The sequence below is a fragment of the Manis javanica genome, chromosome 2 (assembly GCF_040802235.1).
Source record: "Manis javanica isolate MJ-LG chromosome 2, MJ_LKY, whole genome shotgun sequence".
Lineage (NCBI taxonomy): Eukaryota > Metazoa > Chordata > Mammalia > Pholidota > Manidae > Manis > Manis javanica.
Window position 1 is genome coordinate 212,043,278 of NC_133157.1, and position 27,743 is coordinate 212,071,020.

The 27,743-nt window shown below is 48.4% G+C and overlaps 1 long non-coding RNA gene across 1 annotated transcript in view; it reads left to right on the plus strand.

Annotated features, from left to right (window-relative positions):
• LOC108391328 (uncharacterized) overlaps positions 1 to 27,743 on the plus strand; it is a 49,652-nt gene continuing 21,909 nt past the window's right edge. The window contains exon 1 of the long non-coding RNA XR_012128500.1: positions 1 to 27,743. This exon is cut by the window's right edge and continues 2,704 nt beyond it. This is a non-coding gene — a long non-coding RNA (uncharacterized lncRNA).

Genomic DNA, 27,743 nt, shown 5'->3' on the forward strand with positions numbered 1-27,743 from the left:
ATGAACCCTTAGGCTTTTGGTGTAGGGGTTTATGCATGTGTGCTGGTAGGATGGGAAGTGGGAGAGTGATTCTGTAGGTCAGTAGGCTAAAGGGATGGTGCTGGGTTTGGGCTTGGGGGTGTGTATATGCATTTTTGTTGGCATGTAGGATTACAATTTAAAGAGTGTATTAAGTGTATTCAGTGACAAGTAATAGAAAACGCAATCATTGCAGCTTAAATAATACGGGGATTATTTTTCTCACAAAACAAGAGCTTTGGAGGTGGGAAAGCAAAAGCTGGTGCAGAAACTCAGCAGCATCATCTGGGTCTGGCTGCTTTGATCTTTTCATCCTGCCATCTTGGTCTGTTGACGTTCAGTCTTCTCGTTTTGAGATGGCAGCTGCGCCTCCAGGCATCATGCCCATCGACCATGCAGGAGGAAGGAGCGAGAGATCACACCAGCTGGGGCTGTTTACTTTTTATTGGGAAAGTCATAAACTTTCCCAGATGCCTCCCTGCCTCCAAGCGGACTTCTGCTTATATTTCAGTGGCCGCAACTGTGCCATATGGTAACCCTTAGCTGCAAGGGAGATGGGGAAGTTGGTTATTTGGTGTTCCCTTTCTACTGGCGATGGACATGGGAGAAAGAGGTTTGGGTAGATGCGGAGTGGCGAAACTCTAGTGCTGCCCCAAGTGGGAAGCTGATATGCCTGTGGGATTGGGCTGTAGGGTAGGCAAGAAGGTGTTTGGGAAGGTGGTCTAGCAGAAGGAAGATGGCCTTTTAATTCAGACATCACATGGTCTGACTCTGTTAGCTATGAAGTTCTTGGCAAGTTCTTTCCTTCTCTGAGCTTTGTTGTCCATGAGTGTCTGCATCTTCCTTGTGGGACACAGGCGCTGCTCTGTACAGATGCCCAGCACAGGGTGAAACACTTCGGTGCCTAGCAAAGGGGATTTTTGTTGTTTGTGTGATGTTGTTTGTTGTTTGGGGGTGGTGGGTTTGACAAAGTGGGGAGGGATGTTCAAAGTCTGCTCCCCTATCCCTGTCTGGATAAAAAATTTGATCTTGTACAAGCTTTAAGTCTCAGGTCCCTTTGTCTCTCAACACAGCTTGTGGGGTTGGGGGGAGGCACTTGGCCCCTTCAGGGCAGAGGCGCATGGGAGCAGGGAGGAAGCAGCCTGAAGGGGCGGGCTGTGGAAGCGGGGAGTTGAACATGCCTTTCAGGCAGGGTTGGGTGTCCCGCGGGGTGTCCAGCACTTTCCTCATAGTTCCTTCCAATGACCCCAGAAGGTGAACGTCACCAACCCCATTCTAAACACCAGGAAGCCAAAGCTCAGAGGGGGAGGCTAGCTGTCCATGGTGCCCATGTGTGGGGCCTGGAGGGCAGAGGAGAGCCCAGGGCAGGCTGAGGGCGGGGGTGCGACGCTGTGAGAAGGAGGGAGCCCAGCTTCCCAAGCGCAGCCTTGAAGAGACTGAAGGGCACTGTGGTGTTGAAACTTTGTGACTCATTTCTGCCTGGCCCACTGGCTTTTCCACCTGAGAGCCCAAGCAGCCCTGGGGCCGGGGTGGGGGGCTCGGGGAGGCCTCCTGCTCAGAGTGCTTTTCCAAGGCCTCCCAGGCCCGGTCTCTTTGGGGCTGCTGTCTCTGAGTCCTTGATGCGTCATTTCATCCCTCAAGCCTGCCCTCCTCTCCACTGATGCCTGCTTTCACAAATGTGGCACAAATCTCACCTTGTCCGGGAAGCCTTCTCTGATTGCTCCCACCCACCACACACACCAGCTACCATCATCAGTACTCAGAGGGCACCTGGCTTCTACGGGTGGGTCCAGCTTTACACAGTATGAAGGTGAGGGTGCGTGGGACAGATAAGTAAAGGGGACTGTTCTTCACTTGACAAAAGATCCAGTATCTGCCTTTGTTAAACGTCATCCATGTATTAGAAAATGACCTGATGTGCAGAACTTAGATTTAGGCCTAGACCACTACTCAGGCCTAAGATGAAGCGCACTTGTTTTCATATTCAACATTGATATATTTTATTTTTTTTTGAACAAGTTTTCTTTTTTAAAACAAGCCCTCCCTCCCCTCTGCCACTTCTCCTTTTGATGGGAAAAACAACATAAAAATAACATTAAAATTTTCTTCTTTTGGAAAACACAGAAAAAAACTTTCCTTCCATAAACTCTCTTATTTTTGAACATTCCAGTCTCTGTTCACAGGCATGTTGACTTAAATAGCTGCAATCGTGGAACTTTTACTTGGCTGCCGGGCTGTGCGCTTCCTGAAAGCAGAGACCGAAGTCATTCACCCAGAAGCCAGCAAAGTGCCAGTGGCAGACACTGGAAACAAGCGTGATGGCTGCTCTGTTAGTGCTCACTTGGTCAAGTAGAGGGACCACTGCCTTCCCGGGTAAATAGAGGCACACCTCATATTTGGTCCTCCCCGCAGTCTCGCAAGGTAGATATTATTCCCTCCATTTCACAGAAGAGGAAGGCTGGTTACATGACCTGCCCAGTTACAGAATTATAAAGTGGCAGAGCTGGGATTTGAACCTCTGAGCTTAGAGCCCATATTCATATGCAGTAGGGTTCCTCGGCCTCGGCACAATGCACGTTTTGGGCTGGATGCTCTTTGCTGGGTGGCACTGTCCTGTGTGCTGTAGGAGGTTGAGCAGCACCCCTGGCACCCCCTAGGTGCTAGTAGCACTTGCTCCCCATGACCCCCTGGGTGGTGACAACAAAATATGTCTCTGGACATTGGCAAATAAATACCCCAGGGTTGAGAGCCACTGCAGTAGGACAAAGAAGAGCAGGCTGTGCTGCCTGCCAGTGTCCTTCGCTGGGTGGGCTTGTGGCTGTCTCAGAAGCAGACCCAGGCTGTGTAAGAGGGGCAGAAATGAGGGCTCATGTACAGCGTCTGCAGTCCACCTGCCTGGCCCTGCCCAGGGCTGGCTACAGCCTCTCCTGGCACCTTCTCCAGGAATTTGGGACCCCCTTGTCCCTTGCAACATCCAGATGTGTTTGGGAGACTCGCACCTATGGAGCGAGGCTGTGGCTGCTCTTGCACACTCAGTGGCATCATGCAAATCAGAAAGATGCATCCCTTCCTCAGCCCTTTTCTGGGGTGCACTGCTTGGTCAGAAGAACACGGGCTGGATTCCTGCCTCCACTCACCATGTGATGTTCTCGAAGAGTCTACAACCTGCATGACCATTCACAGCAACCCCAACTTAAAAAGACTGACTGACTCTCTCCTCCCCTCTGTTCTCAGCAAGGCAGGGCCTGGGTAGTGGAATCCCACAGATAAAGACTAAATCTGCTTTTTGACCTGACGCTGGACTTCTTCCTCACCTAGCTTTGTCCAGGACTTGCTTATTTTTTACTCAACAAACGTATTAAGCATCTACTTTGTGCAAGCCCTATTTTAGAAAACGGGTCTGGACGAATATTCATATTTGACCTGATTGTTTATAGTTCATGATGCGTGATCAAAACTGAAAGTTTCTGTGATGACTGCCCTTGCACTGTTCACCATGTAAGAACTTATTCACTATGTAAGAACCTGTTCGTTATGCTTCAGAAGATTGGAGACTGTTGAGAGTTGGGCATGGGGTTGATTAGTGATTGTGCATTGAGTCCCCTATACAGAATTTTATTGTTGTTAACAACCATTTGATCAATAAATATGAGAGATGCCCTCTCAAAAAAAAAAAAAAAAGAAACAGGTTTGGAAAGGAGGGAGCATGATGTAATGCAGAGATTCTCAAGGTCTGGTTCAGGGATGCTTTCAGGGGCTCTGTGAGATCTAGGATGGTCTTCATATACTTCAACTCAAGCAGCATATCGCAATGCACTGAACGCAGAAGGCCAGACGTGGAAATCCGGCTGTCCACTGTAAGCCCAACATTTGCAAAATGTAAAACAATGCCACGCTTCTCACTAATTTCTGTTTTCTTTTGGAAAGTAAGGTTTTTTTTCATGGAAGATACTATTTATATTAATATGAAATGGGTTCATTATTGTTATTTTAAGTGAATGAGTGAAGATACAGGTTTTCTTCTTTTTAGTTTCCAAGTACAGCAAACAGCAATAGCTATAACCCGCGAAAATGAGAGCTCTCTGGGAGCCTGGACAATTTTTCAGAGCATATCTAATGCCTGGGACCCCACATCTGAGAGCTGCTCACGTGCTGAATAGAGCTCTGGGCTTCGAGGCTGACTAGCCTTGACTCCAGTACCAGTCCAAGTTGTCATTAGCTGGTGGGAGCCTTGGGCAAGTTCCTTAACTTTTCTGAGCCTCCATTTGCTTGTCTGTAAAGTGGGAGCCCAATGGCCCCTTGGGAAGGTGACTGTGAGAATGTCAGCTCACTGGTTTGCACCCTTGTTCTGCTGGAGGCGATGGTGGTTTGGGAAGAGCGCAGGTGTGGCTTTAAGGGGGATGTGCTGAGTGGAGCCCTGCCGCGGGGGCGGGGGTGGGGCTGGGGTCACCAGCCTGCGTGGCAAGGTAAATATGTGAGGATTGGGAAAGTTGGTCAAAAGAAAGGAATCCAGTTTGTGAAATAGCTTCAAAGAGGAATTGGAGGCAACCTGTTTTGCCTTTGATTATTTTGATTACAATCACTTTCAAGTTTTGTAAAACGCTGCTCACTGCCTCTTTTTAATGGACAGAGAGGCCTTCCCAGGGTGGGGCTGCTCAGGGGAGGGAGAAGGCAGCCATGTGCTGGGCACACAGCCCTGGGAGAGGCTTTGGAGAAGTTCAAAGGCCCAGGGTGAGGCTCCGACTGCCAGAGGGACCGGGTACCAGCCCCAGCCAGGGTGATCGAGGTGGGGCCCCACCATCATGTGTGTCATCTCGGGGCAGCAAATGGCTCTGCCATCAGCCTTCATGTCACTGAATTTCCATTGCATGAGAATTCTTCTAAGGGCAAAAGTTCTTTTTACTACAAAACTTCTACTAACAATGGGTGAATAACAACTTGTCACCAGCCACTGATGCCTCATGGTGGCCTCCTTTATATGATCCCAGGAAGCAGGACGCTGGGCCAGGGGATGGAGGACAGGTAAGTTTTGAATGTTGCAGGCCTTACTGAGCTTCCAGTCTCCATAACTCGGCCCTTCCTTCTCCCGGGGCCCTGGGGCCCATCCCTGCTGTTAGGACCACTCCTGACCTGGAGGTGATGATCTGTTCTCCCTGTCCCTCAGCTCCCTTTTGCCTTATTTGCCCCAATTCTGGGTTCCAGTCTTTTATGACTCCAGCAAGGTTGAATCCTGAGAAATGCCAAATTGGAAAGTGGTATTATGTTTGGAGACTTGGGTTGGCCCTGAGATCTCTGTCCTAATCTTGATGATGCTGTTCAACTACTGTCTTTCTCATCCATTTCTGGTTGTTTAACTTAGGGCTCTATTTGATGGCCTGGGCAGAATATTATCTCCCCCTCCCCCCAAAATATCCTCATCCTAATCCCTGGGACCTGGGAACATGCTACCTCATATGGCAAAAGGGGCTTTGTAGCTTTGACTAAGCTAAAGCTCTTGAGATGGGGAAGTTACCTGGATCATCTGGCGGGCCCATAGAATCACAGAGATGCTTAGAAGAGGGAAACAGGGTCAGGGTCAGAGCCAGAGGTGTGATGATGAAGCAGAGGATGGACTGATGGGATTGCTGGCTTTCGAGATAGAGGAGGGGGCTGCTGTGGAATGCAGGTGGCTTCTAGAAGCTAGAAAAGGCAAGGAAACGGATTCTTTCATAGAATCACCAGGAAGGGACAGATCCCCATTGAAAACCATTTTAGACTTCCAGAATTGTAACACAATACACTTTTGTTGCTTAAGGTGCTAAATTTGTGGTGATTTGTTACAGTAAAAATAGAAATGAATATAATTTGGAACAAGGACTGGCAGAAGCAGATAAAGTGGCAGGTAGACCTCTCAGGGCTCTGGGAGGGCTCCTAGCATAGACAGTGCAAGGACTCGAGCCTCTTGGAGCCTGCACCCTAGCAGTGGGAATCGGACCCAAGAAAAAAGAGTCTAATGGGAAGTGCCGAGTGAGAAACTCTAGGGTGACGCTGCGAGTCAAGAGCAGAGCACCGAGATGCTGCTTCTGGAACGATGCCCGTCAGAAGGGGCATTTGAGTTGGTCCTGAAGGAAAGGGTAAGTTCCCCCAAACAGGCAGAGGGAGCAGCGTGAGCGACGGCACAGATGGTAAAACACAGTGCGAGTCTAGAACCGGAAGGGTGTTGGATTTGGAGCTGGGGATTTGTATCAGGTGGTCTGTCCACGACAACAGTAAACATCAGCTCACTTCCTACGGGAAGAAGCCCTGACGCGGGGCGCTTCCAGGTGGCTGACGTGGTGGCACAACTGTCTGCCGAGAGACCAGCTCCCCCACCTCCTCCTCTCACAGGGTTTGCCTTGGCCGTGGCCCCTCACGGCCACAGAAGGCTGCTTCAGGTGTCACTTGCAGACATAACAGTGTCTAGCAGAGGGCCAGAGACTGTTACTTTACACGAATATCTATTTATTAGCAAGGAAACCTTCCGTAGGAGTATCCCCCAACCCTTTGCATGTTTCTAAGGCCATAACTTTCTCTCCTGCCTACTGGCAAGAGGACTGGTCTAGGAAAGCAAGTGTGTGGAAGAGGAAAGATTATCAAAAAACACTGGGGTTCTGTTAGCTAGGAAGCTGGGGAACAGATGTATTTTGGATAAGTAGCCGAAAGTGTGTGCCACAGGGATGGGACAGGGGCTAGAATGGGATGACTTGAATGCCAAGTGGCCATTGTAAGTCAATTGTCTTGGGCTTGGGGAGCCACGGAAGGTTTTAGAGCAAGGGTGTGACTTGCCCTGAGCTGAGCTTTTGAGAGGTCACTCTGGCATTGCTGTGGAGTGGAAAAGGGTTTCCCTGGAGACCAAGAGATGAGTTCTGAGGCTAATGCAATGGTCCATGTGAGATGGCAGTGGGAATGAAAAGAAGAAAATAGGAGGGGCATAATGGGGTAGAATGACTGGGGCTTGAGAGCTGATTCCTCTTTCTCCACATCTAATCCATCACCAGGTCCTGTTGGCACAGAGCTGTCTGCTCTCTTCATTTTCACAGCTGGTACTCTCCTTTGTGACCCCTGCCTCTCCCACTGGTCTCACCCCACTGGCATCTACACGCCCTGTCCTGCTGCCACTCTTGCTTTCCTCCCATCTAGAGAGTCTCCAGCTAAGTATTATCAACATTTGGGGGCACACGACTCTGTTGTGAGGGGCTGTCCTGTGCACTGGGAGCATCTGGCGGCATCCTGGCCTCCACTGAGTGTGAGTGATGGATGGTTATAGTACCAAGGCCTTCCCATGAGTTGTTCTTCTGCCAAAACATTCTCCCACCTTTTTGCCTGGCTTCTCCTGAGCATCCCTGAGATCTTGGATCAAATGTGACTCCATCCAGGAAGCCTTCCCTGACTCACCCATATCCAGATCGGGTCCCCAGTTATATCAAACTCTGCACCTCTACCCATTTGACTTAAACCGAAGGGTTGAATTGGAAAATGAATGAAGAGTTGTTTCTGTGAGGGTCTGAAGGCTTGGAGGTCAAGTGGAGGTGTGTTTTGTGACCAGGGCACCACATGGAATGGGATGGTCTGAATAGTAACGCTCCATCTAAAATCCACAAGCTACCCCTCATGCCTTCCAGAGGAGACCCTGCCTGGCTCTGTGTAAGAGGGTCTGCAATACGGTTGGGAAAGCCTCTCTGATCCAAACAGACGTCTTGTTTGTGAAATAATGCTAGTTGTCACACTAGGCAGACTCCCAGCTGTGCAGCCTCAGGCAACTAACTTCACTTTTCTGAGCCTCATTTTCACTACATATAAGATGGGCACATAGACACATATGCACATGTAACGTCTGCCCATAATGTAGTGAGGCCCATTTTGTACTTGCAAATCCAGTTAATGGCAATGTGTATAAAAAGCCTGGCATTTCCTAAGTGCTCAACAGATCAGTGAATCCAAGGAAGCTATGCTGGGCACCTAGCTCTTGCTTCAGAGGCTGCCTTGTCCCCGTGCCCCAGGGCTCCTCTGCACCAGTGTGAGGGGGAGGGGGCGGCAGTGCCCACCCGCTCTTCCTCTGCAGGTAGTCAGGACCAGGCTGACAGAGCCTCACATCTCGGTGGCCCCGCCCACTGCATCACTGGCATGGCACCCCGGGTGGTTAGAGGCAGCTGGTTGGGAGTGGTTTGGGTTTTCACAATGACAGTTTCCTGAAAGTCACCCCGACTCTGGGGCTGAGGATAGCTGGGTCCAGGCCAAGGGGGGAAACATAGAAAGAGGAAGGCACTTCCTGTTAGAAAGCAGTGGCCAGGGAGGTGAGGCTGGGGGGAGTGTGGCATCCAGGCCCCAGAACTAGAGGGACTGTGGAGGGAGCCTCCATGGACCCCCAGAACCCCCATAGGTACCCTCCATGGCCCCGTAGGCTGAGGGGCTGGCATGACCTCCCCTGGCTGGGACTGGCTGGTTCTGCCCAGGTCTGCCCACATTGGCCTGCGCACATCTCTCCTGCTTGCCTCCTCATCCCATCCAGTTTAGGGCACTGCCTTCGTTAGGCTTGCCTGAGGTCGTTGCTCGTCTGAGAGCCCTTCTGGCCCTTAGACCCCAGGCTGGATGCTTTCAAATTTGCTTAGAGAAAAAGGGAAGGAAGCTGAGAGCTTCCCTCTCAGAGAGGCCACTACCCACGGAGGTGAAGCCACATGTGGTGGCTCCTTCTAGCTCCCCTGTAGTTGCAGGAATGACAGGCCTTCCTGGGAGTGCAAGACCTGTCCCCTGCCCCACCCCCCATTCCACAGTGACCTCTGTTACCTGGGCCACCCATGAGTTCCTTTCCCTAGAGGGCATATTAAACATATTTAATAAGCAGCTTGCCAGGGGTACTGCCCATTCACAGTGGGCAGATACCAGCCATACCCATCCCCAAGGCGGAGGGACCATGTGGCTCCGCCCTGCTCTTTCCTCTTCCCTCAGGACCCACATTCTATCCACTCACCCCCGCTTTTGCAGGTAGCTCTGGGATCGTGACTAGGCCTTATTGTCATCCCCCTGAGCCTGTTTCTGAACAAGTCAAATAGAGATGTAACACTAATATCTACTTCTCAGGGTTGATATGACAATTCAGGATATGGAAAACTGCTCTCATTGTGGCTGACACATCACAGGCTAATGGTTCGTGTGACCACATGTCGTGGTTTGCCTGGGACAGCCTGGTTTATGACTGTTGTCCTAGTGTAATTATTAATAGCATCCCCTTTCATTCTCAAAGCTATCCTGGTTTGGACAATAAATGCCACAGTCCCTGTCTGTTCCCTCTTGTAATTGCTGGAGTCTCTCTTCCCTTGGCTAATGGCAGCCCGTGTAGAGGAAAGAACACTGGGTGTGCTGTTCTTGTCGCAGTTCTCCCACCAAGCACAGTGTGGCCTTGGACAAGTCGTCTGCCTGAGCTTGTTTCCCCAGCTATAGGGATAATGTCACCCACCCACCTGGAGGGCCTGGCCATGTGTGTTTCTGACCTGTACTCCCAAGGCCTGGCACACAGTAGGAGTTTAGCTGGGTGGGTCACTGACCCAGGGAGCATTTGCTATGAGTGGAGATGTCACTCCTGTCCCCATTGCACACTCATGGGGATTCTTGGTGCCTGAGGCAGGACTGCATGTGCCTGTAGTCCGTGCCCCCAAGGCCTGCCCACTGCCTTCCCCAAGCCACCCCCACTGAGGCAGGCAGAAGACAAGGCCTGAGGCACAGGCCCCACCTTGATTCTAGCTGCTCCAAACTGTTTCCCTGAGTTCTCTTCTCTGAGCACCTGTTTCTTCAGCTTTAAGCTGAGAGATTGGGCAATAGGGTCTCTCAAACTGCTGCCAAAGGAAGTTGGGTTTCTGGCCTCAGGGGTCACACATTGTAATGGGCTTGCAAACACCTAGGCCTCATTTGGATCCTGACTCTCAGTAATGGTGTGACCTTGGGCAAGTCACTTAACCCCTGTGGGTCCTATTTTCTCAGGTGAACAATGAGAGCTTATGAGGCCATTGGGAGGTATCAGGGAAAGCCAGGGTCAGGCGCTAGCACAGTGCTCAGGACCAAATCACAGAACCTCTGTCGCTCTTGCCAGGCTTTGTTTATGACAGGAATGCAGCTCTCCCTGCATTCCCCCCTCCTCCTGGCTTGCTCCCCTGTGGAGGGGAGGTGGGCCAGCTGTCTCCAGGAGACTGGGGTGCGGGGTGGGGGGTGAGGAAATCTGGTCACCCATCACTACACATTATCCGACCCAGAGAGGTGTGGCGCGTGGCCTGACAAAGGTGTACAGGGGGAGAGGTCTCAGTGAACCCATGTCACTGGCAGTGTCAAACATGCACATGAAATTTGGCTGCTCCCACACATCACACTCATTCCTTAGGGAGGAAGCAGGCCAGGCTGGGCATGTTTCCTGAGCACCGAATAGGTGCTGGTATTTACACTCACATGATTCCATTTAATCTCCATCATGACTCCAGGAAGCAGGTATTATCACTGGCACTTCAGGATGAAGCCTGGAGAGATTGCCTTGCCTGGACTGATTGCATCTTTCCAGCAGAGGGGGGATCTGACTGTAGGTGCTGCTATCACCTAAGGTCCAGTCCCTTCCCTTGCCTTTCCCCGCTGGGGCTCCCAGGTGTATCCTGTGTCCCACTGTCTGCCACAGAGGTGCTTGCCTTTTGGGAATGCCTCGGTTTTCTTCCTCCCTATGACCCGAGACTTTGCCTCCCACCTAATTCTCAGGATTGCTCTGATGATGGATAAGCGCATGTTCCCAAAGGTCCCTGGGCCCCCTGGGGCCTCCCCAGGACAGTATGTTATTAGCTAAAGCAGAATGACAGCAGCAATACAGCCATAATGAATGCTCTCTAAGCATCCTGTCGCTAAAGCCAGAGGCAGGCATCATTAGCCCCATTTTAGAGATGGGGAAGCTGAGGCCAGATCATTTGTGACCTCCCACAGTGCCATGATGAGTCAGTGGAGGCCAAATGCAGTCTCCCTCTCCCTTTGTTCTTCCTTTCTGAGAAAAGGAGGGTGAGAAAGAAGATTTGCAATCCCTGGAAACCTTGGGCCGGACTTGGGGGCTCCATCCTGGCAGAGCCTGACCTAGGGTGGGGCAGAGACAAATGAGGACTGGGGAGTCCAGAGCCCCCTTCCTCACTGGACACCGGCTCTGGGCAGTAATGCTGGGATTCTGTGTCCAACTTCTCCTGCTGTTACTCTGAGGCCGAGACTATGGTCTAGGTGTGCTGGTGGTGGGGGTGGGGGTGGTGTGTCCTGAAAGGGAAGGAACTGATATGGAGGAGGGATGGAGAACAAAGAACCCACATTTGCTCAGTGCCTTTCATGTGCCACATACTTTACATGCAGTTTATCATCTCATCTCCATTCTACCAGGAAACTGAGGCCCAGAGAGGTTAAGCAATTTATATAGAGTTTCACAGCAGGTGAAAAGCAGAAGTTGGGATTCCAGCCCAGGCTCATTTGGCTGGAAAGCTGTTGCTTTGGAAGCAGCCCATCCTATCCCTTTGGAGTTTCTCTCGGAGCAGCGGGGTCTACACAGGGCCAGCCCCATGGGTGTGCAGCCTGTGTGATCCCGTGGGGCCCCACACTCCCAGGGACCCTGTTCTTGGGGTAATTGGCTCTGCTGTTACTCATTTGCAATTCTTAATACTTTTTGAGCAAGGGGCCCTGCATTTTATTTTGTACTAGACCTTGTAAATTATGTGGCTAGTCCTGGGTATGTGCACAAAAGGCTAATAGGACTAGATGCCTGTAACTGGCAGGGGCCTCGGGCCAGTCACTTCTGCTCATGTCCTGTCTGTACCATAAGAGTCTAGGTGAAAGGGTCGGGTCAGGCCGCATTGTATTCATGGGTCCCAGGCCACAGGGGCTTGGTGAGGAATTCTAGTGGGAAGAGGGACCCTGAGAGACATAGAACCAGAGTTCAGCCTGGGAAGACCTGGTGACTCAAGCTTCAGCGTGACTGACAGGGGCTGGAGACAAAAGACAGAGGACACAGGAGCCCTCTGGGCTGCTGTGGGTTGATGAGAGTCTTACTCCAGCTTTTAGTCCAGGAAGATGCTGAAAAACTGTAGATGTGTAATCATGACTCTTTGATGTTCAAAACTGGATGGGAGGCACAATTAGCTTTTTCTTTCAAATAAACACACTTGGACTACCTTCAAAGTTGTCACGAGGGGAGACGGTGGACTTAGTGCCATGGCATTGCCGCCTGGTGCCCTGATCACATGCCGCAGCCTGTCTCGGTTTCAGCAGCCCCTGAGGTTGGTGGCGGGTTCCATGTGGGTTCCTACTCCTGCTTGCAGCCTCCCACTTCGGGCACCGGGCAGCTGAGTTTCTGACTTTCTACCTCAGACCCAGTGATAGGAGTCCACTCCGCCTTGCTCAAGGGCAGCCTGTAAGTCAGGGGTTCCAGAAGAATCTAACTCATGTACCTACAAGGGCAGCATCAAAAGCACAGAGTAATATTGACTTTTCCTCCTTCCCTGACCTATAGGCCCACCTCTCATCCCTCCTTCTTGGGGTCACCTCCTAAGTGAACTGTGTGAGCCCTAATACTCGTCTTAGACTCTGCTTTTTTGGGAATACAAGCTGATATAGGGGGTGTTACCTTTACCTCCAGCATAGACAATCCCTCTTCCGGACTGACTGTCAGAAGCTGAGGCCCGATCTTTTGTGTCCCTTTGAACCTGGCAAGCCTTTCATCTTACAGAAGGGGAAGATTTCTGGGACCAAACACGATCCAGAGAGAAGCTTGGGTACTGACGTGGGTGGCAATTCCCTCGCGGTGTGGACTGGCAGCTGGTGGAGGCCAGAGGAGAGGCCTGGCCTTTGTTAAGGTGCAGTTTCAAGCCTGGTCTGGTGGTGTCCTCAGCTGTGAGAGCCGCTGGGGCCCAGCAACTTGGCTTTCTGGGCCCCAGGGGCTTCCTCTGTAAAATGCAGGGCAGTGGCATGCAGCCCCCAGTCTGCCATGAGGATTGAGCATATTTGTGAAATCAGTTTGTGATTGATAAACAGCTGTACATAAATGTGTTTTGATTGGTTGAAAGTAAGCTGGAGGCTGCAAATATAAAAAAGCAGGGGCTAGTGAATTGTGCAGGTCAAGTCTCCATAAATGGGGGAGCATGAACCCATTTAATGGGTGGGAGTGTCATTGGAAGGACCTCCCCAAGAGGCTTCTGGGCTGGGACAACTGTTGCCTGGCTGTGGTCACCCTGGCATGCTGGTTACGAAGCAGCCCTTGGTCCTCAGACATGGTGTGTACAGAGAAATGGTCTGAGCTCTGAGCTTATTATGTGGGCCCTCATGAGCTAGTCCTTGAAGAGAAGCATGCGACCCCTGGGCTTGGCAGACAGTTGGTGAGCTGGTCTGGTGGGTGTGCGTTGGGGGCATGTGTCAGTGTGAACACTGAGCTGGCGTCGCTCATCCATTTGACAACTATACTCATTGAACAAGTGCTCTGTGCCAGTCACTGCGCTAGTACTGGGGGTACAGCAGGAAGCTCCTGTCCTTCTGGGACCACATTCTAACAGGCTAAAGGGAATAAACAAATACAGATATAAGGTTGGGTTGTTTCGTGAAGGCAGCTAAAGTGGGGAGGACATGGAGAGACACAGGAGTGGCTGACTTAGAATCATCAGGAATTCGAAGTAAGGCAGGGGTAGTGGGCAGTGCAAAGGCCCTGGCATGGAGAGAGAGGGGAGAGAGGGAGGAAGATGGAGGGAGAGAGAGGGAGAAAGGGAGGCAGAGTCAGAGAACTCAGAGAGGTAATGTGGCAATGGGGAGGTCAGGTCATGTAGCGCTTTGTAGACCAAGGTAAAGTTCAAGTACAATCTTTGCCATTAGCTCTCTCATCCTAGATCCCTCAAAGGCAAAGTGAGGGCTCGGACAAGGCAAGTAGTTCTCAACTACTTTGTTGAGAATGTCTGCTTTTAAAAATTACCAATGCCCCAGCCCCACCCCAGTCAACTGAGTCACAGTCTCTGGAGATGGGAGCTGAGCATCCATGTTTATTATAACCCACCCTCCATCCCCCTGTGCCTCCCCCATCCAACCACCACCTCCGCCAGGTGATGTGGGCAGCAGGATCAGAAAACACTGAGCTGGAAGGTCTTTGGGGCCAGAGGCAAGAGCTCCCGATGGGAGCATCTCTCTGTCTTCTGTCTGTTTTGCTGTCCTCCCTAGGCTCGGACCAGCTTCAGCCAAGGCCAGCAGCCTGTCTCACTGCCAAACACGCAAATCTGAAAGAGCAAACCAGCCCTATCCAGGCCCTTCTTCCTATCCCGCACTCCAGGCCCTGAAGGCACAGGGCAGCAGCCACCCTGGGCCTGAGATTTTGTTTACGGTGCACATTTCACTTCTACAGGAGCTGTACAGCTGCGATCTTGCCTCATCACAGTTGCCAACAATAGGGGTGGACTTCACCCTGCCTGCTAATTTCCCAAGTTCCTCTTTTGGGCATGTGCCTGACCCTCCATGTTCCCGTGGCTGCGTGGAAGTGGACCGAGGCCCAGAGGGTGACTAAGAGGGGAAGCCCCTGTGCCACAAGGCTCCCAGTGGCTCCTGGATTGTGTAAGGGCTATTTTTGAGGTGATTGCAGGCAATGTGATGAATCATAGCAAACACACATGGCCCTGGTGGGGGACAGTCCTTCCTCATGCTGCTGTGGAAAGTGGAGCTTCTCAAAATGAATCAGCAGCAACCGTGGGAGGGGGATGAGGGTGCAAATTACACATTTCCAAAGTATTGGGATGTGGCCACCAGGGCCTGGGAGTGGGGGCTACAGGGACCCAAGTCTTTGGTTTCTCCAGTGACTCACAGGTCCTCCCTCACCCACCTGAGGCCACCACCTGGAACCGAGCGACACTCCATCATGGAACCAGTTCCCTTGCACTTACAGAGAGTTGAAGACTGAGGAAAGTCTGAGAAGGTGCGGCATGGTGTAGCTGCTTGATGGTGATGCACAGGTGCAAATTGAGGAGCCCTTGACTGGAAGCCCATACAAAAGTTCCTCACCATGAGGAGAAGGTTCAAACTGCTCCTGTTAGGGAGAAGGGGAGGGAGGCCTTTCCTGATTCCCCAAGCTCAGGGGCATGTGAGCTGTCAGACTGAGCTGAGTGGTGGCTGGGAGCCCTTGGATTTTGGAATTAGGCAATATTGGGGGTTTGAGGTCCAAATCCAATATGGCTACTTGGAGCAAGTGGCTAGACATAGCTAAGCCTCAGCTTTCTCATTTGTAAAATCAGAGAATGATAGCCATCTGGGGAGACTGTCACTAAGAACACATGAAGGCTGCATGAGACAGCAAAATACAGATGCTAAGAACTGCAGTCAACGGTTTAAGTCCTTGCTCTGCTGCTCATTGGCTGTGTGTCCTTAGGCAGGTCACTTCACTTTTCTATGTTCCAGTTTCCTCATCTTTAAATGGGGATAATATAGTAACACCTTCCTCAAAGAGGTGATAATAATCTATATATGTACAGTTGAAATAAGGATGTCTAGTACATAATGAGCTCTCAATAAGTGCTAGCTGTTATTTTATAAAGTGTCATAGCATGTTATCATAGATTTACTATGGCCAGAGCTCAAGAAAGAGTTGTTGTCATTATCATCATTACTATTTTTTTCCAGAGAGTTAGTGGATTTGGATAAAAGCTAGGGCCTGAAAAGCCACTGGAGAGTAGAAAATCTGCTGTTAGGAACAAATAATCCTAAAATGTATGGAATCGCAAAAGACCCTGATTAGCCAATGCAATCTAGAGAAAGAACAACAAAATTGGAGGCATCACACTCCTCGATTCAAACTATACTACGAAGCTACAGTAATTAAACAGTATGGTATTGGCATAAGAACAGGCACATAGATCATTGGAATAGAACAGAGAGCCCAGGGTAAACCCATGCTTACATGGTCAATTAGTTTACAACAAAGGAGTCAAGAATATGCAATGGGGAAAGTACAGTCCGTTCAATAAATGATGCTGGGAAAATTGGACAGCCACATGGAAAAGAATGAAACTGGACCACTACATTATACCATACACAAAAATTAACTCAAAATAGATTAAATAAATTGAATATAAGACCCGAAATCATAAAACTCCTAGAAGAAAACATAGCGGGTAAACTCCTTCTTTAGGCTTGCTAATTTTTTTTGAATCTGACATTAAAAGCAAAAGCAACAAAGCAAAATAAATAAGTGAAGGAAACCATCAACAAAATCAAAAGGCAACCTACCGAACAGGTGAAAAATAACTGCAAATCATATATTTGACAAGGGATTAATATCAAAAATATATAAAGAACTCATACAACTCAATATTAAAAAAAGTCAGTATGAGTAAAAAATAAAGGACCTGAATACACATTTTTCTAAAGAAGGCATGCCAGATGGTCAGTAGGCACATGAAAGGATGTTCCACATAACTAGTCATCAGGGAAATGCAAATCAAAACCAAAATGAGGTATCACCTCACACCTGTCAGAATGGCTATTCTTATCAAAAAGATAAGAAATAACAAGTGATGGTGAGCATTTGGAGAAAAAGGAACCCTTGTGCACTGTTGGTGGGAATGTAAATTGGTTTAGCCAGTATGGAAAACAGTATGGAGTGTCCTCAAAAAATTAAAAATAGAAGTACGATGTGATCCAGTAAATCCACTTCTGGGTATTTACCCAAAGAAAACAAAAACATGATTTTTTTATTAAGGTATCATTGATATACAATCTTATGAAGGTTTTACATGAGCAACAATGTGGTTACAACATTCACATACAAAGTCCTCCCTCCACACCCCATTGCAGTTACTGTCTGTTATCATAGTAAGACGCTATAGAGTCACTACTTGTCTTTTCTGTGCTATACTGCCTTCCCCGTGCCCCCCCTATATTATGTGTGCCAATCATAATGCCTCTTAATCCCCTTCTCCCTCCCTCCCCACCCACCTTCCCCACCCCCTTTCCCTTTGGCAACCACTAATTCCTTCTTGGAGTCTGTGAGTCTGCTGCTGTTTTGTTCCTTCACTTTTGCTTTGTTGTTATACTCCACAAATGAGTGAAATCATTTGGTACTTGTCTTGTCTTTCTCTGCCTGGCTTATTTCACTGAGCATAATACCCCCTAGTTCCATCCATATTGTTGCAAATGGTAGGATTTGTTTTCTTCTTATGGCTGAATGATATTCCATTGCAAAAACACTAATTTGAAAAGATACATACACCTACATGTTCACTGCAGCATTGTTTATAACCTGTGCACATTGATGGATGAATGGATAAAGAAATAGCAAAATATGTATACTATGGAATATTACTCAGCTATAAAAAAGAATGAACTCTTGCTGTCTGTGACAACATGGACAGACCTCAACAGCTTTATTTAAAGTGAAATAAGTCAGACAAAAAATATATAAGAAAAACAAATACTGTATGATCTCACTTACATGTAGAATTAAAAAAAAACAACACTATCACAACAACAAAAAAAACAAGTTCACAGACACAGAAGACAGATTGGCTATTGCCAGAGGCAGGGGATGAGAGGGTGGGAGAAATGGGTGAAATTTTTTCTGTTTGGTTTAAATAAATTGAATAATTTTTTTTTTGTTTTAATCAGGAATACTGTGGAAGTCAGACTTTGGGATTCTTTTATAATTCTGCTTGGTTTGGTCCAAAGCAGAAGGAGACTTTGTGTTTAGCTGAATAGTGGGAGAAAGACAGGGGAAGAGTCTGCTTTGGAGAGGGTTAGAGTTCCAGGGTGACCCCAGTTATCTCTCTGCAAAGACGAAGTCACTTCGAAGTTTGCCCAATCCATACCATGCAAGAAGACCCTGGAGCTGCCCCAGCAGATGCCCAGCCCCACAGCATAACCCAGCTGCTGAGGCTGAGATGAGAGTTTGCCCGAACGATGTGCTCTATTAGGCAAGAGCTGAACATTCAAGAGATTTTCTGTGGCTGCTGCTGCTGGCAAACATGTTCCCTCACCGACAGGCTGTTGTAGGAGTCAAGCTTCTGGCTGGTAGTTCTTCTGGGCATAAGCCTTACAGCAGGGCTTGAGGTTAACCTAATTTCTGTAACCAGAATGTCCTAATAGACTGGTTCTCACCCCTGGATTCAAATTTGAATCACATAGAAAGCTTTAAAAAATAATGGTGCTGGGGCCCCACTCCAGTCTAATTGAATGTGAATGTCCACGGGTAGATCCAGGCATTGTATGGTTCAAAGGCTCCCCAGATGGTTCCAATGTACATTGGATGTTGAAAAGCCTCTGCTCCAGTCCATCCTGCTGTTCTGAATTGAGTTTTTTTTTTGCTTCCTTTCATCTTGAACTACCTGCCCCTCCCCACCCCACTCACCCTATTTCATTCCATCCCATTTTTCCCCTTTTATGTTCCACTCCACTCTGCTTTATTGTGATCCATTCTCTTTGAATATATTCCAATGAGATTGATTGGTTGAGTGATTCAATCATTCAAAAAGTATTTATTGAAGGCCTGCTCTATACCAGATGCTGGTCTAAGAAGGGCAGACAACAGCAGGAAGTAGCAAAAGACAAGGTCCTGATCTCATGGAATTAGAAGGGGGAAGATAGGAAATAAGCCAATAAACAGAGAATGTCTACAGACGGAGATTAGAAAAATAATTAAGGGAAGGGGGTGTGAGAATGATGGGTGGTTAGAGAATCTAACAGTTGAGCAGAGACCTGAATGAAGTGAAAGACCTTTCGTAAGGTTAGAGAGAACCTTCCAGAAAAAGATAAAACACTCCAGGCAAAGAAAATAAATTACAAAGGCATGCGGAGAGAGCTGCTGAGCACATTCCCTCCCAGTTTCTTCTATTCCATACATTACATCTCATCCTTTTATTTCTCATTCATCCCATTCCAACCTTTAAATGCTCTGTTGTTATGTCCTAACCAGTTTCTTTTGACTTGGCTTAACCACCTGGGCTACTAGTCTAATATTAGGTAACAGGTGGATACAATAAGTGCGAATTCAGGGGTCTTCCAAAGGATATGACACTGTCTCATTGGGCTCAGCTCAGTCTGGATAGATGTTCTGCCTGACAACCACATGTTAAAACCACGTGCAAGTTCGGAGAGAAATTAGAAATTGGTCCCTTCGGATATATTTCCCCATATATAGCCCTACTGATTTAAATGGAGTTTTTGGTTGATAATGTACTCCAACTATGGGGCCTCAGTGGACGTCAGAAACCCATCAGGATTCAGATATGCTCCCTTATCCCCTTTTCTTACCTGCCACAGGATCTGAAATTGCCTTTTTTGGGTTACTTTGTGAGAAGCCTTCTAGAAATGAGCATGTTTAATAGGGATCATGTATCCAGTTATTCCCTCAGGATCTCTTGGGAACATTGAGGCAAAACAGACTGTAATCTTGAGGCAACAGGACATAGGGCACGTGTATAATCTGTTGGGGCTGCGATAACAAAATGCCACAGTCTTGGTGGCTTAAATGCCAGATATTTATTTTGCATAGTTCCAGAGGCTGGAAGTCCCTCAGGGCGCTGGCAGGTCTGGTATCAGGTGAGAGCTGCCATCCTTGTTTGCAGACAGCTGCCTTCTTGCTGTATCTCATGTGGTAGGAAGAGAAAGTGTCCTGGTGTCTCTTCCTTTTCTTACAAGGACACTAATCCCATCACGGGACCCCTTCCTGCACAACCTCATCTAAATCCAATCACCTCCCAGAGGCTCCACCTCCAAATACCCTCACACTGGGGATGAGGGTTCCAACATAGGAGTTTTGGGAGGACATAGGCCTTCGGTCCATAACAACAGGCAAGGTTTGGGAGAGGAGAAGAGGAAACAAATAGGGACAAGATCTGGTAAAGTAGGGGCGTCAAGAATCGTGTACATTTCCCAAGATAGTAGGAAGAAACCATGGAAGTGGGGTGAACAGGGAAGGCCAAGGCCAGTAGAATTGCATCAGTGTTTTACCGAGGGCCAGGCTGACATCTTGCATGGCAATTTTAAGTTAAGTTTGCAAATTCATTGACACATCTCCCATTGAGTCCCATGTGTCTCCTCCCTTAAATCTGAGCTGGACTCTCTTAGTGACTCTCTTGTAAGCAATAGAATCCAGTAGAGTTTTTTCCTCATGACCTCCAAGGTTAGGTCATAAAAGCCCAGGGGCTTCTGCCCAGTTCTCTTAGGTCACTCATTGTGGAGGAAGCCAGCTGGCATGTAAGATGTCCAACTACCCTGACACCCCACCATGCCAGAGAGTCACACTGGAGCAAAAAAAAAAAACAACCCAGCTTCAACTGCCAGCCACCTTGGGCTGGAACTGGGTGTGATGGAGCAATCTTGAAGGTCCAGCCCAAATGAGCCTTCAGATGGGTGCTGCCAAGCCAGCACTGACTCTGGTCTCATAGTTATGAGACCTTCAGCAAGAACTGCCCAGTCAAGCCATGTCTGATTTCTCAACCCCAAAAAACACGAGCAAAATAAAACGGTGGTTGTTTCACACTATTAGATGTTAGGGTACATTTATTTCATAGCAGAAGTAACTAGAGCAACTTCTGCACAGCCAGCTCTTTGTGGGCTGCCTTAGATAGTTGGAAGGGAGAGAGGGGAAGAAAAAGCGGCTTATAGAAAAAAGAGCTTATAGACTTGGAGAAGATTTTAGTATCTTGTCCAATACCCTTCACTTGAGAGACTGAGGGAAAATGACTTGCCCCAGTATCACCCGCAGGTAACAGGTTCCTACATGTAGACTTTTATTATCCTTCTTCAGTTTTCTTTGGGCCAACAGGAAGCTAAGGAGGTAGGGGGTGGTAGGGAGGTCGGTTCTGGTTACCTGGGGATGAGTTTGGATTTCATTATTTAATCACTACCTAGATCTCCCTGGAAGTGCTCCTCATGGAATTCCTTGCCTAGAATAGCCTCCCTCTGTACATGCCTGCATGCCTGGATCTTCCCCAGATCGTCTTCTTCTTGATGCATTCATTGATTTCGTGCATAAGTATTTACAAGGCACTTCTTACATGCCAAGAGCTGTACTGGGTCTGAGGCTCCCTTGTTGAACAAGGTCAGCATAGACACTGCCCTCCTGATTTCCCCATTTGGGATAAATAGCTCTCATCTGGAACTGCAGGCCAGTTTTCTTTGCATAACACACCACTTCTCTGTATAATAACTAGGTGTGACTCATCTCTGGAATCTTGGCTCCTCCAGGGCACGATTAGTGCCTGACTGGTGGATGTCTCTTCTAAAGCATGTGGCTTAGCACCTGACCCAGTTCCCTTTGTAAGTAGTCAGTTTCCTGTGAGTGTCAGATTAGGGGTGGGAGGACTAAGGTATCAGAGGATCGGACAGGGGATCCTCATTCCTCCAGCTGAGAGAGTCTCATATCCTCAAGTGACATCATAACGTCACCTGCCAGTTACAGGATGCTCACTAGGGCCAGGTATGCTGCTTTGGCTTTGCATCTATTTAATCTTCAGCTCCACCTTCTCAGGAGGTGGTATTAGAATCTCCAGGTTACAGACTGGGAATCAGAGGCTGAGAAATATTAGTACTTTGCTCAAGGTTTGGAAGTAGCAGCAAATGAATTCAACCATAGGTTGATTTCTACGTCCATATTTTTCAAACTAGAAACTGTTAACTCTGAGTGGATTATAAAATCAGTTTAGTGGATTGTGATTAGCATTAAAAAAGGGAATAAAAAAGAGGAAAAACATAAGTATACATTACTTGTAGTAAGCCTTAAGGATTAATTTCTGAAAATTTTGTTTCAGATACGAACACACTGGATGTGTGTGTGTTTGTATGTATACATGTTCTGTGTCATGGTATAAAATTAATTTCTTGATCAAAAATATTTGAAAGCCACTGCTCTAGGCTGTACTGCCAATAATAAAATTTTATTGAGTTCTTACAGGAGAATGTGCTGAGAATGCCTCTTGAAACTGAATCGCTCCTTCTCCAGAGAGGAAGCAAAATCACTTTGAGGCTGAAGTCCTTGCTCCTCCTGTTGGCCCCCCCCACCCCAAAGAGTTGCCCCCCACTCTCTACCCCTGACCACCGGTCTGTGATGAGGCAGGGGCCTCACTGGTTTCTCAATGAGTCTGCAGCTGAAACTATTGGGCTGAGTTTTTTTTTTTTTGTGGTTATACTTACATCTGCCCTTGGATTTTTAAAAAAATTTTTTTATTAAGGTATTATTGATATACACTCTTATGAAGGTTTCACATGAAAAACAATGTCATTACTACATTTACCCATATTCTCAAGTCCCCACTCATACCCCAATGCAGTCACTGCCCATCAGTGCAGTAAGATGTATGGGGCTGAGTTTGAAGTGCTCTCTCTCCCGAATGTGTCCTGTTCAGACAACCCTCTCTGTGCAACAGAGCAGAGGAGGTGCGATGGGGATCCTTCACTGAGCTGCTTGGGGGCTGTGCCACCATCCCCACACCTGCCCCAGCTGGGAGGTTGCTTGATCCACCAGTCCCCAGCGCTTCTCATCTTTTAGGATGTGCTTACCAATTTATTTCCATTCTTTAAGTACAAACACATTGACATGTTTCCAAAATCAGACGTGGGTAGGTGGTTGTGATAGGACTCACAGGAGGAGGGAGGGGAGGGGAAGGTTGGGGAGGAAATGAGAGGACAGGTCTTTCCCTGCATTTTTAAGTTGTGAGTCACAGAGTATCAGAGCAGGCAGTCTCCTTGGACATCACCGGCTCCAGCCCTCTGGTTTGATAGATGGGGAAACTGAGGCCCAGAGAAGGGAAGGCACTCTTCCAGACAACAAAGCCATGATGGACTCAGACCAGGTGTTCTCCTTCAGCTGGGTTCTGCTGGCAAGTGAAGGGGCACTGGTATTCACACAAGGTTTTCCTCCCTGCACCAGGATGGACTGAAACTGAGTCTCTCTCCCTCAGCCTTACCCCCTAGCCCTGCACTCCAGAGAAATCAAGGTTTAGGGCAAGGCCACTTAGCTGCAGTTCAGGGTTTACACACACCACAGCCTCCTGCAAGAAGGAACAATACTGGCTTTTCCCAGCCAATGAAATTTAAGCTTCTGCAGCCGAAGCAAAGGGCGGAGGCACAGGAAAGATCCACAGTTCGTACTCTGACTAGAAACCCTTTGGCAATAATGCTTCTGCTGGCACTCTCAGAGAGCCCATTCTGAGCCAGAACTTTAGGGGTGAGAGCAGTAGGGAGCTTATTCCTGGACAGCTGTTGGCAAGGCACATGGGCAAGTCTCAGGCAGAACTGGCCCCCAAATAAGTAAGATGTGGAAGACTGGGGCTGGAGCAAAGACAGGGTAAGAAGGATCCATAGAACATCTGAGCTGGAGGGAGCCTTGAGAACATCTTACTCACTGGTTCCCAAAATGTGTTTCTTGGCCCCTTAGGGTTTCCCATCCCCCTTCAAGCAGGACAGATCTGCTGCAGGAATGAACACTGTGAGTTTCCTGGCAAGGCTTGCCATAAACCCTGTGCAGCATCTTTCCCCCCTTAGATTTGCCTCTAATCCCATGGAGCCTGCCGGGGCTTAAGGCTTGAGTGCTGGGGCCTTTGCACCATCCATGGAGTGCTGGGTGCACCATCACCAGGACCTGCTTCATGACTCTTTCCTTCCCCAGGCTCCACTCAAAGCTGGCCGTCTTCCATGTCACTTGGGAATTAACTTGGAGCATTACTCTCATGTGTGGAATATCCTAAACCCAGAACCCAGAAAGAGGTGTTTTCATTTTATAAGTGTGAGGCACAGGATAAAACAATTTGCCCTTTACTTGGGAAGGGATCCCCTGGCCTTCCCCAGAATCCACTAAAACTGGTGTGGCAGGACCTTGACTCTTCATGGGATTTATCTCCCATCCTCTGGAGTGCTTGCATTTCATCAAGACCTCTCCATACTTGCTACTTCTTACTCATAACTCACCGGTTAAGAGCAAGTCATTAATATAGTTGACCGGTGTGATGTTCTGTGCAATGTCAAGAGGGTCCACATCTCTTCAGACCACATTGTGAAAGAAAACGTAAGTGTCAATGTGACCTTGGGGGAAGACTGTTCACGTACAGTGTTGTCCATTCCATGTGCACGTGATCTGTTTCTGAGGCTCCTTCCTAAGAGAGATGTAAAGGAACACATTCATCAGCTCTGCTGCCCCCTTCCTTCCCAGGCTGGGTTAACCCGCTCAGCAGAGACCCTACTACGTACTGCACAGCACTTACAATTGGAGCTTCGGTCCATGGGCTCCATTATGGCTTCTGATGATTAAGTACCATCTGGCATCTATTTTTTCAGGATCCTATCGTTCCCATACCTATGCGGGAAGCCTAGCTGACCCAGCCTTTTCTGGCTGGATAATGTTACAACAGACTCAGATCTGGTTGTGTTGGCAGCAGTGTCAGCCTCTAGATGCCTCTAGCTTTTTTTTTTTAGTGGCCACATTGGCAAATTAAATGAAGATACTGTAGGAACAACCATCTCTATATCTTTTTGATCTTTAAGGGTGGCACTAATCTCTCACAGGATGCAGTATGGATTTTGATTTTCTATCTTAGCTAGTGGAGGGTGGGCAGAGGCAGTTCTGGAACTTTCTACATGTGCCTCCCCACTGTGATAGTTCTCACCTCGCAGGCCGCGGAAAAGATGCGGAAGTTCTGCTAACTGTCAAGTACGTTCATTCCAGTTGTATCTTCAGGGAGATGACCACTGGGTGAATCTGTGGACCTACTGTGAGCTGAGCCTAAGCCTAGACTCATTTTATTACCTGGTCCCCAGATATTCTCATTCCAACAGGGGTCAAGATTATATTTCAGGTCCCCATATATCAACTCAGACCCTGTCTCCAGCCATCTTCAAACTTGCTATTTTCCTTCACTGAGTAGAACCCTGGAGGTCCCTTTGACATAGTAGTACAGGGTCTTCTTCCTGGGGGGCTAATCTTTTCTTCAGTCAGTGAATTCTGTGTCTGAAAATGGGTTCAGGTCTGGAAACTTGGCAAGAGATCCTGATCCTTGATTTATTCTGATTGCATAGATTGAGCAATTCCCTTGCTGGCTGCTCGTCTAGCTTGTCTTTAAAAGCGTCGTATTCTATTAACCATCCCTGTCTGTGGGTCAGGCCCCTAGCTGCCTTTGTGACTTTGTTGCTCATTACAGTATTTGCACTCATCTGGCTTCTGATGATTAAGCACCATCTGGCATCTATTATTTCGGGATCCTATCGTTTCCCATTCCTATGAGGGAAGCCTAGCAAACCCAGTGTTTTCTGGCTGAAAAATGTTCTAACTTGGCCTTAGTTATAGGTTTGGCAATCAGGAGCTAAGGTGGGGGTCTAAACTGAGTGGGAGGTGGGGGCATATGTTTTCTTGCAACACAGAGAAGGAGAGAGAACTTTTTGAACCGTTTTAAAGCTAGATGGGAATGCTAGTTTTACTGAGTCCAGGCCACTTCTGCAGGCTTAGAGAATTCTGGAGGATCTGGGGGCTTCCAGCTTCGTGAGTGCTCACACCCTAACATTCCTGTCCCAAGTCTCAGGGCCCCACTTCTTTCTAGTTAAAGCTCTGATTTTGGCACCACAGAATTGCCAGGGTGGGGAATCTTTGGTGCGCTACTACCCTTACAGAAGACCTAGGCCTGATTCTCAGCCTTTGGTATCATCTGACTATAGAGGATGAAAGCTCTTTAGATGCTGCCAAAGAGGCCCTCTGACTTTGACTCCTTTGCCTAAAATTGGTGATTTTCCTTTTCTTTCTCTACGTTAATGGCATTCAGCCAAAGCCATCCCATTTTATTGATATTATAATTAGTATTGTATTGTATCTAAACCTCTCAAAAGCCTGAGACTGCACCCACCAGTTTATTCCCCTCCATAGGTAACCTGTTCTGTTTGACCCCATTTAAAAGCGTCATGTTTACACGGCTACATATCCCAGGGGCTTTGCATACTCCACTTCATCCCAGTCTGCATACAGTGAAAAGCTTCACTGCTATACCACCCAGGGGCCATTCATTCTCCACTTGTCTGCACCCACAAGTGCTGGAGCACTCATGGTCAGCCAGTGGTAAATGGGTGGTCCAGCTCCCAAATCCCGTTTTAATCTGCTTTCTTCGACTATCCCACTTCTGGTCCCAACTTGAAGCCAGACACTATGGGAAGTAGATTCCAGGACAGAAATTTGAATCCAGGGTGTTTAATAGAAAGTATTTTTGGAGACAACACCTGCAAGAGAATGAAGACTGTAGGAATAGGTAGGGGGAGAAATTGAACTCTGATGCAGTCAGAACAGAGGCCTCAGCCAGTCACGTGGGGAGCTCTGAAACTGAGATGGCCCTGCACAGTTGCCCCAGGTTGAGGCCTCGGAACCTCTTCACAGGTCAGTACTCCGCTCTCAGGAAGGGGAGGCAACTCTGGGTGAGGCGGTACCCTTTAGTTAAGAGCCATTCCTGGGACAGGGCAATTCCTGGGCAAATGAGGGCCTTGGTGCTAACAGGGGATTTGGTTAGAGACCACAGCATCCACTACAGCAGTGGTTCTCAAAGTGGGGTCCCCAAACCAGAATCATCAGCATTACCTGGGAACTTGTTACAGGTGCAAAATCTCAGGTGCCAGCCCAGACCTACTGACTCAGAAACTCTGCATGTAAGATTCAGCAGCCTGTGTTTTAACAAACCCTCCCAGTGAGTTTAAATGCAGTGGAAATTTGACTTTCTGGAGCAAGATCTAGCCGATCATTTATGAAGAAAAACCCTTCTGTTCTAGGTCAGTTTCAACATAATTTCAAAGAGGCACATTTAAAATGGGAAGTATATGTCTAGTGATAACTATTTATAATTGGTTTCCTCGATCTATTTAAAAAAATATAGTTCACATGTTTCTCAGTGGACTGATGCATGAGAGCGACAGGCTCATTCACTCACCTGCTTGGACCCTGAGGTGTTTCCCATAGAAATTTCCAGCAGCTTTCAGGAAGAACCTGGGTCCTGAGCACTTTGGGTCTCTGGGAATATCGACATAAATCCCAAATAGCCCAGAGGAAAGGGCGTGGGCATGGTGTCAGGAGGACCTGGGTTTAGACCCTGGCTTCCCGGCTCCTCTGACTGTGCGGTCCTCAGAAACCATGTTCCCTCTCTTATCTATAAAGATTGGGGCTGATGAGAAGAGTTAAAGGAAATCGCACATAGTAGCTGCTAAAAATGTGAGCTCTGCTTTCACCTCCAGCGTCTGGGTTCTAGTTCCTGCTCCACCACAGCCACACGGTGTGATCTTGGGCACGTCCGTTCCCATCTTGGGGCTGTCCCCCATCTCAGAGTGGAAGGGATTGATCTTGATGGATCCTGAGGTTCCTTGCATTCCATGATCCGAGGGCCTGTGAGCAAGAGTCATGTGGGACCCTTTGTCTCCCAGGTACCAAGAACCTGAAGCGTAGGGAAGGGAAGAGCCCTCAGAGCGTTTAAACTCTCCCGTTGTGTACAGTCCTAACTCCTGCCATGGCCTTGGGGCCCCGCCTCCAGGATCCAGGGCCTGCAGATTCCTCAGACCTTGCCCTCCTCCTTCCCGCTACCTCACGCTGCTTTGAAGATTCTGCCCCCTAGTCTTTGAGCAAGCCAGCCTTCTCCCCATCTTAGGGCCTTTGCCTGTCCGGTTCCCTCCCTGGGGCCGTTCCACCCCGGCTCCTCACATGGATGACTCCTCACCTTCTAGGTCTCAGCTCTTTG